The sequence below is a fragment of the Dama dama genome, chromosome 5, assembly GCF_033118175.1.
Source record: "Dama dama isolate Ldn47 chromosome 5, ASM3311817v1, whole genome shotgun sequence".
Classification (NCBI taxonomy): domain Eukaryota; kingdom Metazoa; phylum Chordata; class Mammalia; order Artiodactyla; family Cervidae; genus Dama; species Dama dama.
The window spans coordinates 6,015,904-6,030,098 of record NC_083685.1 but is presented as its reverse complement, the minus strand read 5'-3'; the positions used below and the strand labels follow the sequence as shown (position 1 = coordinate 6,030,098).

At 53.1% G+C, this 14,195-nt stretch overlaps 1 long non-coding RNA gene across 1 annotated transcript; it reads right to left on the bottom strand.

Moving 5' to 3' along the window:
• Nucleotides 1-629: 629 nt before the first annotated feature.
• Nucleotides 630-10,048, bottom strand: LOC133055702 (uncharacterized). Its single transcript, XR_009692685.1, has 3 exons — nucleotides 9,950-10,048; nucleotides 4,418-4,501; nucleotides 630-1,120 (listed from the first exon to the last, which is right to left on the bottom strand). It is a non-coding gene; the product is annotated as an uncharacterized LOC133055702 (long non-coding RNA).
• Nucleotides 10,049-14,195: the final 4,147 nt, after the last annotated feature.

Here is a 14,195-nt window from a genome sequence, read left to right as displayed (position 1 = left end):
AATGGGGCAGCGGGGAGGGAGTCTGTCTCCATTCCTCTCTGCAGGCTGCCTGGGCTTCCTCACAACACGGCGGCTGGGTTCTGAGGATAAATATCCAAAGAAAACCAGGCACAAGGACATGGCATTTTTATGGCCTAGCCTTGGAAGTCATAGCATCTCCTCCACTGTGCTCTGTTGGTTGAAAGTGAAAGTGTTAGCCACTCAGTCATGTCTGACTCTGCTACCCCATGGACTGTAGCCTGCCAGGCTCCTCTGTCCATGACATTCTCCAGGCAAGAACACCGGAGTGGGTTGCCATTCTCTTCTCCAGGGGAATCTTCCCAACCTAGGGATCAAACCCGGTTGAGGCAATCACAAATGCCCACCCAGTTTCAAGGACAGGGGATTTAGACTCCACCTCTTGCTAAGGGACTGGAGAGGGGTGGGAAATACTGTTGTGACCGTCTTCAGAAGATACAGTTGGTCACCTCCTTCAAGACAACTGCGAGGCAGGTATGATTCTTATTCCCATTCTACAGATGAGGAAAACCGAGTTTCAGAGAAGTTAAGTAATTTCCCCAAGGTCACACAGCTAAGTGAATGAGCAAAGATTTGAACATATGCAACCTGACTTGAAAACTTAGGGCTTTGGTCTTTTTATTTTTCTTTTTTAGATGCAAAATTCTTCTAAGAAAAATCTTTCGAGGAGAGACCTGTAAAGGGAGGCAAGAAAGCGGTGAGGGGAGAGCCATGACCCCATTTGGTCTTCAGGAGGAGTCCTCGGCCATGGGATGGATGATGGACTTGGGGGTGGGGGGTGCAGCTGGACTGGGGGGGTCCTCCTGGGGCTGCAGAGCAGGGCAGCGCCATCCGCCCTGGTGCTCGGTGAGGATGGGCACTCCTGGTGGAAGATGGAGTGGAGGGTCCCTTGTCCTCAGGAAACTCCAACGAGACAGGCTCAGGGAGAGAGGAGCTGAGACGTGACAAAGAGCAGGTGACTCATCAGAGAGCCCCCCCTCACCCCCAAGCTGCCAGCCGGGCTGCTCTGACGTCAGCCTGAGGCCTCTGTCTGCCCGATCGTCACTTCCCAGAATGCCTGGGCTGCTCCTTATGTGGTGGCTTTGACGTGAACATGTCTTTCCTATAAAAAGAAGGGTTTAAAAATAGCCAACTTGTCATGAGGTGTAGGGAAGACAGACACCCCCTCCCCACCCACAGAAGTGAGGTGGAAAGTCCCCATCGCTCGGCAAAGCCGTGCTCATCACTGCCACCCCCTCCTCACCACCCAGAGCCACTCAAGGCAAGTTCGCAGAGATTTACTAAAGTCCTGAACTCGGGAATCTTCCTGCTACTTTAGGCAAATCATCCTGGTGATCAATAACATGACAGCCACCAACTTCTCTCTCTCTCTCCTCTTAGGGATCAGTGAGGCTGAGAAGAAATGCCTGAAGTCATTCAGGGGCCAGCTGGTATCCAGGGGAGCCCGTGGGGTGGGGGTGGGGGTGGTTAGTGCTCATAGACTGGCTCTGGACACCGGTGCATCTGAGTTCAAGTCCTCTCCCTTTCCCTTCCTCGCTGGGTTTGCACAAGTGATCAAACCTCTCTGGGCTTCAGTTTTCCCATCTGTAAAATGGGTCCCAAAAAGAGTTGGACCATAAAGAAGGCTGAACCTGGAATAATTGATGCTTTTGAATTGTGGTACTGGAGAAAACCCTTGAGAGTCCCTTGGACAGCAAGGAGATCAAACCAGTCAATCCTAAAGGAAATCAACCCTGAATATTCATTGAAAGGACTGATGCTGAAGCTGAAGGTCCAATACTACGGCCACCTGACGCGAAGAGCTGACTCATTGGAAAAGACCCTGATGCTGAGAAAGACTGAAGGCAGGAGGAGAAGCGGATGACAGAGGACCAGATAGTTGGATGGCATCACCGACTCAATGGACGTGAGTTTGCACAAATTCCATGAGATAATGAAGGACAGGGAAGCCTGGCGTGCTGCAGTCCATGGGGTCGAGAAGAGTCAGACAGGACTGAATGACTGAACAACAACAAAATGGGTCCCATAACACAGGGAGACAAGAGAGGCATTGGTGAAGAGGGGAGAGGAAGATGTGGAAGCATCTAGAAGGTTGGAGCTAGAATCCCCCTCATCCATCTTGCAGGTCCAACGAGTGGCCTGCTTCCCATGCGGACACTCAGCAAAGAGCATGGCCCACGGGAACAGCCTGAGCACCTTCAAGCTGCTTGATGAATGTTCCATTTAGTGCAATAAACAACACAATTACTCAACTCCTGCAAACTCCACTCTGAGGGCGGGGGGCGGGGGCAGGCAGGACGGGCCTTCTGAGTCAACCCTGCTATTAATTAAGGCACTGAGGCACAGTTCTAGAAGCCTATGTCACACCTTCTCAGCTGCTGAAAGGGTGGGTGTGGGGGTGGGCGAAGATGGTACCTCGTGGCCCTTCACTATGGCGCCCACAAAGAAGGCACAGCCAGCGATGGCCTAAGAAAGATACTCTCCCCTTCGCGCGCCACTGTCACTGCTTGTTCTCTTGGTCCCAACAAATCCTCATGACGAAACAATGACAGCGTCAGCGGCATCCAGTGCTTGGCTGGGTTTCCTCTCGGGTCTGGGGCTGAGCTGGCTGTTGGCTTATCGAGGCTGGCCTCGGCAACTCAGTTCTGTTCCACACGGCTCTTGTGCTCCAACAGGCTTTGTTGTTCAGTCGTCCAGTCACTCAGTCCTGTCCAACTCTTTGAGACCCCATGGACTGCAGCACACCAGGCCTCCCCGCCCTTTACCATCTCCCAGAGGTTGCTCAGACTCACGTCCATTGAGCAGTGATGCCATCCAACCATCTCATCTTACTGTCATCCCCTTCTCCTCCCACCCTCAATCTTTCCCAGCATCACGGTCTTTCCAATGAGTTCCCTCTTCAGGCTAGCCCGGACTTATTCTCATGGAAGCTGAACAGGAATCTGAGAAATGGTAGAACCAGCAGACCCTCATTAAAGCCAGCTTGGAACCAGCATAGTTCCATTTTCAGCACCGTCCTTGGCTAACACAAGTCACATGACCAAATCTAGATTTGAGGGATGGAAATAGACGTTGCCTCTTGATGGAAGAAGATGCAAAGCCACATCATAAAGAGGCATTGAGAGAGGAAGGAACCGGGAAAATGAATTGAGGTCTTTTCTAACACCTCCAGCCCCCTGGTATAGAACTTATGTGTGCCATCTTGGAATCGCACAGGCAACCTGGGTTCGCCATTTTCTATCCATGTGACATCTGATAAGTTGCCAACCTTGCTAAGCCTCTTTGCCTCACTTGCAAAATAAAATAAAAGGAATAAAAAATGGGATTGACCTCAGGGGCCATCGTGAGAACTGAAAGACACGATGTACCTGAATTGCTGACCACACAGTATGTGCTCAGTAAATCTCTGCTCACCATCATCAATACCACCATCACAGACCAGTAACAAGGGGGTTGAAAACTTGACCTGAGTTTGCAGTCTGGCTCTGCCACTTGCCAGCTGGCAGTCCCTTAGCCCCTATGCCTCTCCATTTCCTTATCTGTAAAGTGAGGATATTAATACACATTGCTTCCAAGAGCATGGTATGATGCAATGAGATAATTCCTACAAGAGGCTTAGCTCAGTGGCTGGTACAACACTGAGTTCTTGGGAAATAGGCATGATTATGATTATTAATATCTGTAAATAGGAATATTAATACTTATCTCAGAGAGTGGCTCTGAGGAACAATGAGGGTAATGAATCCTGGAGACGCCTTGGAGGCCAGGAAAGGCTTGCATTTATCAATACTGTTTTAATCTTATGAGACAGAAACACAAGTCCAAAGCTTGTGTTTGAGCTTAAGCGAAGCAAAAGATGTTCTTGGCTCTAGTCACCAAAAATTCTGTGAGGAAGACAGGTGCCAACCTGTCTTCCTCCAGGATGCCAACCTCACCTGGACATTTCCTTTGTCTTCATCTGCTTCTCTCTTTACTGGGCACCATCTTTCTCTCAGACCTATCTCTCCACAGAACAAAGGACAGCTCATCTCATGGAGGAAAGGAACTAGCCTTCATCCAGCCCCAAAACAGAAATCCCAGAGAAAGCTCTGACTGGCCCAGTGGGGGGTCACATGCCCATCTTTAGACCAATCACTGCAGTCAGTGGGTGGGACATTATGCCAGAGAGGGCTCTGATTGGCCCAGTGTGGGTCACATGCCCATCTTGAGATAATCACTGCAGTCAGTGGGTGGGAGATTATGATTGGCAGCCCCCATCATAAGTGTTAAGATGCCTGGAAGGAAAAGGAAGTCGAATAAAAACAGGATACTTGCTTTGGTTCTGCCTGACACTCCCCAGTTCTGCCCGCCCACATTTCACAGGGAGTCCCTTAAGTCTAAGCAAGGTCAAAAGACTCACTCAGAGGACTTCGCTGGTGGTTCAGTGATCAAGACTCCACACTTCCACAGCAGGGGTCAGATTCCACATGCAATACAGTGCAACCTCCAAAAAAAAGGGAGAGGCTCACTCAGGTTACACAGCAGGAAAACAAACCCCCAGTCCTGACACTATGTGATGCTATTTCTCACAGGGAAGAGTCCCTTGTGCCTGGGCAGCCCTGCTCAGCACCTCGCCCAGCCTGGCTGAATTCCCCCTGCATCTTGGTCCCTATCCATGTGTCCCTGGCACAGTCACAGGACGAGCCGTGGCGTTTGGTTGCTCGCGCCTGGACCGGCTGCCCTCGCTCAGCACTGCCGGCCGTTCTGCTGAGTCTTGGAGTTGTCAAACATCTCAGAAGCAATCGCCCGCATATTTTAGGTCTAGCCAAGGCCGCCTGCCTTTGTCCAGCATCATTTGCTGTATATTCCAAGAGAAATTGGATCCACATGGACCAAATTCCTCTACACTCATCTCACACTGGCAAGGGTTTGGCACAAAAGAAATAAGGACTGTGGAAAGTCTTCTTCTCCTTCCCTGGGGACCTCCACAGCCTCCAATGCCAAGGGGATGACAAGCTCCCGGCCGAAGGTGCAGTCTGTGCCGTCAAAGCCTAGACTCCCAGGGTCAGAGAAGGACAAAGGCCAGAGAAGAGGGAACCTGCTCTCCCGGCCTCCTGGGCTGGGGGAGGGATGGAGCACACACAGTGTACCACCTGCTGCCTGGAAGCAGGAGGCATGGGGTCCAGGGCTCAATGCTCAGTTGTCAGACCAGCCTGGCACCCCACCCCACCCCACTCCGCTAGTCTTCAGCCAGGTGGCCATGGGCAAGCCTCAGTTTCCTCATCTGAAAAATGGGGATAAAAATGAAGTCGACCCCACAGGATAGTGGTTTAATCATAACAACGAGGTGAGGAATATAAAAGTCAAGATTCGTCAATAGGAGTATTTGTGCTGTTGTGGGCTTCCCAGGTGGCTCGGTGGTAAAGAATCACCCGCCGGTGCAAGAGATGCAGGTTCCATCCTTGGATCAGGAAGGACTAGGAGATGGCAACCCGCTCCAGTATTCTTGCTTGGAAAATTCCATGGACAGAGGAGCTTGGCGGGCTACAGTTCACAGGGTCGCAAAGTGTTGGACACGACTAAGGGACAACGCACACAGTTGTGCTGTTCCCACCACGGATCACCGACACCATCATTGTAACCATCATCCCCACTACCATTACCATGTCACCACCATCAACATCATTACATCATCACCATCATAATCGTCGTCACCAGCACCGTCACCGCCACCATCATTATGACCACTTTCGTCATCCCATCATTACCATCGTCAACGCCATCTTCGCCACCATCACCATTAGGCAAAACCTAATCGTCAGGCCGGGCTTCCCTTGTAGCTCAGTCAGTAAAGAATCTGCCTGCAATGCAGGAGACCTTAGTTTGATTCCAGGGTCGGGAAGATCCCCTGGAGAAGGAAATGGCAACCCACTCCAGTATTCTTCTCTGGAGAATCTCAGTAATCTTCTCTGGATCTAACCCACGTCTCCTGCACTGGCAGGCAGATTCTTTGCTGTTGAGCCACCGAGGAAACGGCCACTAAATTCTAGCCAGACAGCACAGCCTGCAGAAGGTTCTCGACTTCTTGGTTAAACCAGGAGTTGAGTAAGCGCTGGAGAGAGATGTTAAAGTCACATTAGCACCCACAGGAGTCTTCCCCTGATGTCATTGAACTGGGAGGAAATAGCCGTCTCGCTAGGGAATTCAAACCGATTCATCTCATGTCCCGCCCAGGGGACTGCACCCCACTCTTCAAGACACACTGGCAGGTATGACGTGCCCCATGGGGAGCTTGGGGCAGGACTCTGTCTCCCCAGCATCCTCTCTGAGCCGAGCCAGTCCCACACGTTTAGAAGGTTCACTGTTTTTTACGGCCGAAGTTACATCATGTGTCCTCTGAAGCAGACATTCCTAGTGTAAATCCCCGCTCCGCCCTTTCCCGTCTATTTGAAGGACCTCGCTTCCTCAACTATACAAGGCTGGGTTGTAGCAAAGGACCTCAGAGGACCCTTCCCTTCCTATCCTGAGCGGGGAGTCGCAGGGCTTGGAGCCCACAGATCTGTTTTCCACCTGGCAGAGCTGCCCACCCTGACCGTGAGCATTGGGGCTCCCCTGTGGTGAGCTGGAAGCTGCACGCTTGGACCTCGGTGTGGACGGCGGCCTCCGCCCTGTGCCCGGCGCCCGCGGAGTCTGAGCTGTGCTTTCTGAGCACGGAGCCTGGCACAAGCGGAGTCGGTGCCAACACGGGCTGGGTATGACTCAACGCTCTCCCGCCCCCTCCCAAAGTGCAGTTGCCTTGGGCAGGAGGGGGCTTGGAGAGGGAGTCTGGGCAGGCTGGACGCCCAGAGGGGCCAGACCCCATGCCCACCAGCTCCCGTTGACGCTCCTTTTAGAGCTGTAGGCTTCGTGACAGAGCATTTGGCTGGAACCTCCACAACTAAATGATTTCAGAGAGAATGCAGATGACACCGGAAAATGAGCTGCAGATGGTGCCTGCCGCCCAAAAGAGGGCCTCCCAGGCCCCTCCCGGGTCCTGCGTCAGCACGCCTCAGGCCCCGCTCCCGTCCGGCTGGCCCACTGTGGCCTGGAGGAGGTGCCCTGGGGAAGGGGCAGCAAAGTGGGGACGGCCCAGCTGCGTTCCTGCGCAGAAGAGAGGAGGGAGAGGGCGGAGCTGCCTGTCACCCACTCGCTGACCTCCTGGGTGCCAGGCCCTGCCCTGGGACACTAGAGGGACTTCATCTGATCCCTGTGGCCCAGGAGGGAGGCAGAGAACCCCAAAACCACAGTCCCTCAGGGGACGACTCTACGTGAGGCTGGCCCGCCTCACAGGGTCACCTCCAACCACCCTGTCCTCTCTCCCCTGCTCTAACTGCACCGGCCTCTTCGCTGTTCTTGCACACAGCAGGCACTTCCTGCCCCAGGGCCTTTGCACTTGCCCGTTCCTGGGCCTGGAGGGCGCTTTCAAATTGCACCCCTTCAAAAGAACTTCTCTCATCACCTGGAGCAATCCCAGCCTTTCATCCCTTATTAAAGCACACCGTTTATGTCCTTCGTACATGTCTTCACAGTTAGGAACAATGCATTAGTGTGTGTTTACTCCTCTTGCGCAGAACTAGGGAAGTTTATTCATCTGTGTTTCTCTAGGACCTGGCACCATGCCCTGGAATATAGAGGTACTCAGGTATTTATGGGATGGAGAGGAGTTTGGCTGTTTAAAGAAGCAAAGAAAAGGCCATCTGAGCAGGGTTCTGAACAGTGAGTTCAACAAGTGGAGGGAAAAGAGGTGATGAGGCAGAAAAGGCAGTGAGGTGTGAGCAGGCAGGCCTGCAGCAGTCTGGTCTGGTGGTTCCGGACACACAGGAAAGCATCGAATGGCCTGGGCTTAAACCCGGTTACCCCATTCACAGTGACTCTGGGGGAGTCACCTCAGTTCTCTGAGCTGTTTCCTCATCGCTAAGATGATGGGGTGGAGGAAGGGGGATCTGGGGAGAAGGCACACAGTCTTGGCCCTGCACTTAACACACAGTCAGCTGGATAAGCAAAGTCGCTATTGTTTTCATGTAGAGACTCAGCTGAAGAACTTCTAGGACCCAGGCCTGGGAAGGAAGGAAGGGAGGGATGGAGGAAGAAGGAAGTGGAGTGGGAAGGAAGGAAAGATGGAGGGAACAGAGGAGGAAGGGAAGGAAGGGAGGAGAGAGGGAAGGAAGGGAAGGGAGGAGGGAAGGGAGGAAGGGAGGGAAGGAAGGGAGGAGAGAGGGAAGGAAGGGAAGGGAGGAGGGAAGGGAGGAAGGGAGGGAAGGAAGGGAGGAGAGGGGGAAGGAAGGGAAGAAGAAGGGAAGGAAGGGAAGAGGGAGAGAAGGGGGTAGAGAGGGAACAGAGGAGGGAGGGAAGAAAGAGAAAAATCTGGCACATCTCATCCATGAGGCCAGGCTGTCAGGGATCCTTTGGCTCCGTACAAAGAGCCAAGTTCCAAGGAGCAATCTTGGCTGGGGGCCTGGCCCAGGAATCATCCTGGTAGGGGGTGGGGGGAGGGGGTTAGAGTCACGTGACCTTGGGGCTCTCCTCTGGGGCCTCTGGCTCAAACCTCCACCTCTGCCTTCACCGCTCTTCCTCCAGGTTCTAGGCTTTGGCAGCTTTCCCCTGAGACCGTCTCTAACTCCAAAGCCTTCGCCCAGGTCATGACCTCTTCCTAGAATGCCCTTTCTTGAGCTGTTGAAATGCTCAGCAAATTCGCAGCCCGTCTCTGATGACACATCGGTCAGGGGCTGTCACTTACGTCCCACCCTCTGGCCACCTACCAAGGGGTGATGAGAGCTGTGGCCTCTGGCTTCGGGGTGTGAGCAGGGCATGGCCCGAACAGTGAATCTAGGCTGAAAGAAGGGCCCCGTCCCCCAGATCCGAAGTCCCTCAGGACTAGGATCAGGTCAGTCACGCCTGGCACAGAGTACATAGTCAGCCAACATGAGGCATAAGTAAACGAATTTATAGAACCACAGGGGTCAGGATTGTAACTGGCCTCTGTAAACTCAATCCCAGTGCTTCCCTGGTGGCTCAGTAGTCAAGAATCCACCTACCAATGCAGGAGACGGGGATTCAATCCCTGGATCGGGAAGATTCCCTGGAAGAAGGCATGGCAACCCACTCCGGTATTCTTGCCTGGGAAATCCCATGGACAGAGAAGCCTGGCAGGCTACAGTCCTTGGGGTTACCAAGAGTCAGACATAACTGAGCGACTAAACAGTGACAAACTCAATCCCGCTTCTGTTCCTCATCCTCACTAGCACCCCATCCCCGTGAGGCAAATCTGATGACCTCCAATCCAATCTGGAGGATGCTAAGGTCCAGGAAGGTCCCAGTCTGGCCACCCATGACCTCACCTGGGCCCCTGCTCCTCCATGGGCCTCAGTTTCCCGCTCTGAAAGGGAAACAGTGTCCTCCGGAACAGGGCCAACTTCTCAAGCTTGTGACATGTCCAGTCTACACACTCCATGCTCTCCAGGGTCCCACGGTTGGTTTAATATTTTGCTGTTGCTGTCTTTAAATTCCTGATAGTTTTATCTGAAAACATGTTTTGTCAAGTGAAGTCTCTCGGGACAAAGGAGCACGCATGCAAGCAGATGAGATACATATAATATGGGTGTCCACTGCTGTTTGTTGCTATGCGGTACCCGTGTAGCTTTCACGATGCCCCACGAGCAGAGTTCAAGTGGACGCCTCCTAAGCGTGGGGATTCAACAAGAAGCAAATCAAGTGCAAGGTGAGGAGTTTGCATCTAAGATTGAGTAAGCAGAGGAGGTTGGCCAGGCAGGAGAAGCCCCCTTTCCCACCCAAACTTACTTCACATGCAGCAGGAGGGCACTAAGAAAGAGACAGCCAAGGGATCTTAGTAACCTTCCTGACTTGTGTTTACTGATGCTGAAAACAGCGGCAAAGGAAAGGGAGAGTAACTTACTACTACTCCTTCTTTCAGTAAGCCTCTCTCCAAAGGTAGGGTCTTGGAAGAATGTGCGTGTATCGAGAAGTGAAAGGAAAACAGCCGGGTTCGTTTTTTTGAGCAGCATTTCCACAGTTCTGGTTACGATGCCTTTGTACCAACTACAAATGCAAGTTGTGTAATTTCGATGATTTCGCACATAAACACTCTTGTATTTGTGCTTTGAACTGGTGTTGCACAACATGAAACTGAGTGGTGAAATTCACGCTAATAACTTGAAAGTATAATTTTTCTTCACTTAGACCCACATTAAATAGCAAAGAAAAAACACCAGCGGTCAGAGGAGCCACCGCAGCAGAAAGGGAGAAGCTCTGCATGTCAGTGCCTTTTTTGTGGGTTTTGCTTCCTGCTCTTTGAACAAGGGGCCCATGTTCTTATTCTGCACTGGACCCCCAGAGCTGTGTGGCCAGCCTGTCCCGAGTGGCCAAGAAGCCAGCCCAGCTGTGTCTGAGCTCACCGCCCGCCGCCCTTGGCCCTCCATCTCTGTCGGAAGCTGGCCTGGCCACCCTGCCCTCTGTGCTACATGGGGTCAGCTGCCATCAGGACAGGGTGCTGGGGATGGGACTCTCAACCTGAGTTTCACCACCTGGCCCAGAAGCCGGCATGTCAGACCCCACATCCAGAGAGTCAGGTCAGAGCATCCTGACGGGGACCGGGGCCTCTGCGGCCTTTCACACGCCCCCCCGTCCTCGCTCCAAGCTGTCCAGCTGCGCAGTAAACCCTGGTCTCCAGACCCCAGAAAGAAAAGCCACTTGGTTTCAGAGCCTAGGCTGCTGCAGGCTTTCTGCATCCAGCTCAGTAACTCCAGTCCTGCGGGAAGCCCTCCCAAGGAATCCCTGAGCCCACTTTACAGCTGAGAAAATGGAGGCTCTGGAGGCAAGAGTCTGGCCCGCCCAAGGTCACATGACCAGCAGAAGGTCCCACAGGACTCAAATCCCATGCAACACCCCAGCATCCACACAGTGCTCGTCCAGCCCCAAATGGGGCCAGACTCTGGGCCCCCTGACCGTTCGGGCCCTGCCTTGCCTTCCATGAAGTCACTTCACGGCCAGAGCTGTCTCCTCATCTTCAAGCTGACCATGACCATGGTGTCCACTTCACAAGCCTATCACTATTCCATCGCCACGTCCACCTTTAACACAATACAGGGAAGGGATTCTAAGAAAACCTGAGTGTTTGGTGTGTGTAACACGGGCTTCCTCATCTGTAAACAAGGCATGCATGCTAAGTCACTCCATCGTGTCCAACTCTTTGCGACCCCGTGGACTGTAGCCTGCCAGGCTCCTCTGTCCATGGGATTCTCCAGACAAGAACACTGGAGTGTTGTCACTGGAGTGGGTTGTCACGCCCTCCTCCAGGGGATCTTCCTGACCCAGGGATCAAACCTGTGTCTCTTTTGTCTCCTGCATTGGCAGGCAGGTTCTTTACAACGAGTGCCACCTGGGAAGCCCCATAAACAAGGTGTGATGACCCCACAAACCTCCAAGTACCTGTAGACACAGGTACAGCCAGTTACCCCACACATCTCAGTGTGAGGGCCGTGGGGCAGAGGCTTGCTCTGTTGTTCCCTGTTGGGTCCCTGAGACCTGAAGCAGCGTCTGGCATGCTTAATAACTATTTGAGCATGAATGAACTGTCTGCAAAGGAACGAGTGAATGAACGAATTATAGCAATAAAGGATCATATTCTGTTACATGCAATCCTGAAATCCAAAAGGGCTCTAAAAACAGACAGCTGTCAGATTCGCACGCCTGGAGGTCTTCAGCCTGCTAATGAGAGTATTCTGATGGTTTCTAACATTTGACAGCAGCCCCACCACCACCCAGGAGCAGGGTGGGGTGGGTCACAGAGCACACAGTATTAGTCCCGTCTGTGTATGTGTGTGTGTGTGTGTGTGTGTGTGTGTGTGCGCGCACACGCGCGCGCGCATGTGCACGCTCAGTCGTGTCCGGTATAGGTCCTACCTTACCCAAATTTCTAAGTTCTCCCAAATTCTGGATTCAGAAACACAGCTGGCCCCAAAGGTTGGATGCAAGACAGTAACAGTACCTATATGAAAAACATTCAACCCAGTACATTATAAATACAATATAACAGTTACAGGTGATAACCAGCCACTATGGACTCCCAATCACCCCATCTCACAGATGGGTAAGTCAAGGCTCCCAGAAGCAAGGCTCTCAGTGGTATGGGGGTTGGTGGGGCACAAGCAGCCTTGTCAGCTCTTGTCAGGGACTCCGCTCTGCTCCTCCCCCACCTGGCCTCGGAGCCTCAGAGAGCCCTTTGTCCTCCGAGAGGCTCAAAACTCCTGAGGGTTCCTCGATGGGACAAAGGCTGCTTGGGGTGGCTGGCAGGGCTCCAGAGGCACAGCCAGGAAGAACGTGCTCCCGCAGGTGAGATTCCCGTGAGTCTGGCTCCCCCAACACAGCGGGATAGGCAGTCATGGTAGGGTGAGGGTGGTGGCCTCAGGGCCCGGCGACAATGACCCCCATCCCCACGGCCCCCCAGCCCCTACTCCAGCCCCCAACCCATCGGCCGGATCTGCAGGGCTCCAGCCCCAGGAGGAGCCATCCCTACCTCCCAACAGTGGGCAGGAGGGGGGCTGCAGGGACCTCCCACCTGGCCCAGGCCGAGAGAGGGTAGGCACTGAAATCAGGAGACAACTCCTCCCCAGCCTCTCCTCCCAGCCTCCTTAGCCAACAGCAGCCTGAAGGATGGGAGATTGACCACGCCCTGTCCTTAGAGGACAGAGCATTTATCTAGTGAGCACTGTATGCGGGGCACAGAGCAGGGCAGGCAGAACAAGACAAGACCTGATGCCTTAACCGGAAAGACCCAAACTGCACCTGTGCCCTGCCACTGGCAAGCTGTGTCCTCAGGTAAGTGGCTATGCCCCTCTGAGCGTCATCTGTATCATCCATTAGGGGCTGGCCAATCCTGGCCCTGTGCTGAGCATGATTGACTCCTCATGGTCCCAGGATGGGGAGCTGCCACACGCTGCCCAGGTGACCTCAGCCAAGTGGCTTCACCTCAACTTCCTTCTCCAGAAAAAGGGGCTCATAATAGAGCCAGCCTTCAGTGCTGTCAATGTAACTCATCTGTGGAAGTAAAATGCTTTGCTCAAGCCCCTGCACATTGCATCACGTGAGTGTTTCCTGTTATTGTTTATTATCACTAAGTCTGTTTTGAAAGGGCTTCCCAGGTTGCTCAGTGATAAAGAATCGGTCTGCCAATGGAGACACAGGATACCCAGGTTCGATCCCTGGGTTGGGAAGATCTCCTGGAGGAGGGCATGGCAACCCACTCCAGTATTCTTGCCTGAAAAATCCCAAGGACAGAGGAGTCTGGCAGGCTATGGTCCTTGGGGTTGCAGAGTCGGACACAACTGAGCAACTGAGCACCCCAAACCATTGATTGCAAAGGTAGAGCCCCCAGCTCACATCAGGGAGCATCACAGCTGTTTCCCTGGAGCCTCCAGGAGTGCCCTTCCCCACATCCCCGGACCCTGGTGCTGTCCCCTGGGGCCTGGCAGCCTCTGCACTCACACAGATATCACACAGATCTTTGTGTCACTCCCTTCAGTAAAATAAAGTGAGGGGAATGGCTGAGAACTAGTGAACTCTGAGGAGAGCCAGAGAGTCAGAGACCCCAGACATGCATCAGGCCCAGGGAATCAGGTAGCAAGTGGGGTCAGAATGCAAACTCTGGGAGCCCAGGAGAGAACAGAGAGACAGAGAGCATATTTTTTCAGTTATTGTCTGCAGATGCACCAGAGGACAGGGACCAGTTTCTGAAAGCCCCTTGCTGCTCTGCCTCTCTACAAACTCTGAGCCCATCAAAATATGGTCGTCCTGACCACCACAGGGCCTTTGCACATGCTTTCACTCTGTCCAGATATCTGCTTGGCTCACTCCCCAACTTTCAGTCTCTTCCCCAGGCCTTCTCTGACGAGGCATTCCTAAGCCACCCTATTTCTTTCCCCAGCTGTATTAGTCTCCTGATAGAATTCACTCGAGACCTGTGGTGGGTTTTGTCACCACAGCCATGAGTAGTACTGGAAGTGTATTTATACATCAGCCAGAGTCTGAGTCTTAGCAGTCAGCTCTCACCCCCAGACATGAGCCCTGTTCTCCATCCATTAACCCAACAAGGGGGGATTGGAGCAGGAAAGCGGGAACCACCAAGGGACCCTCTTATTCAGCCT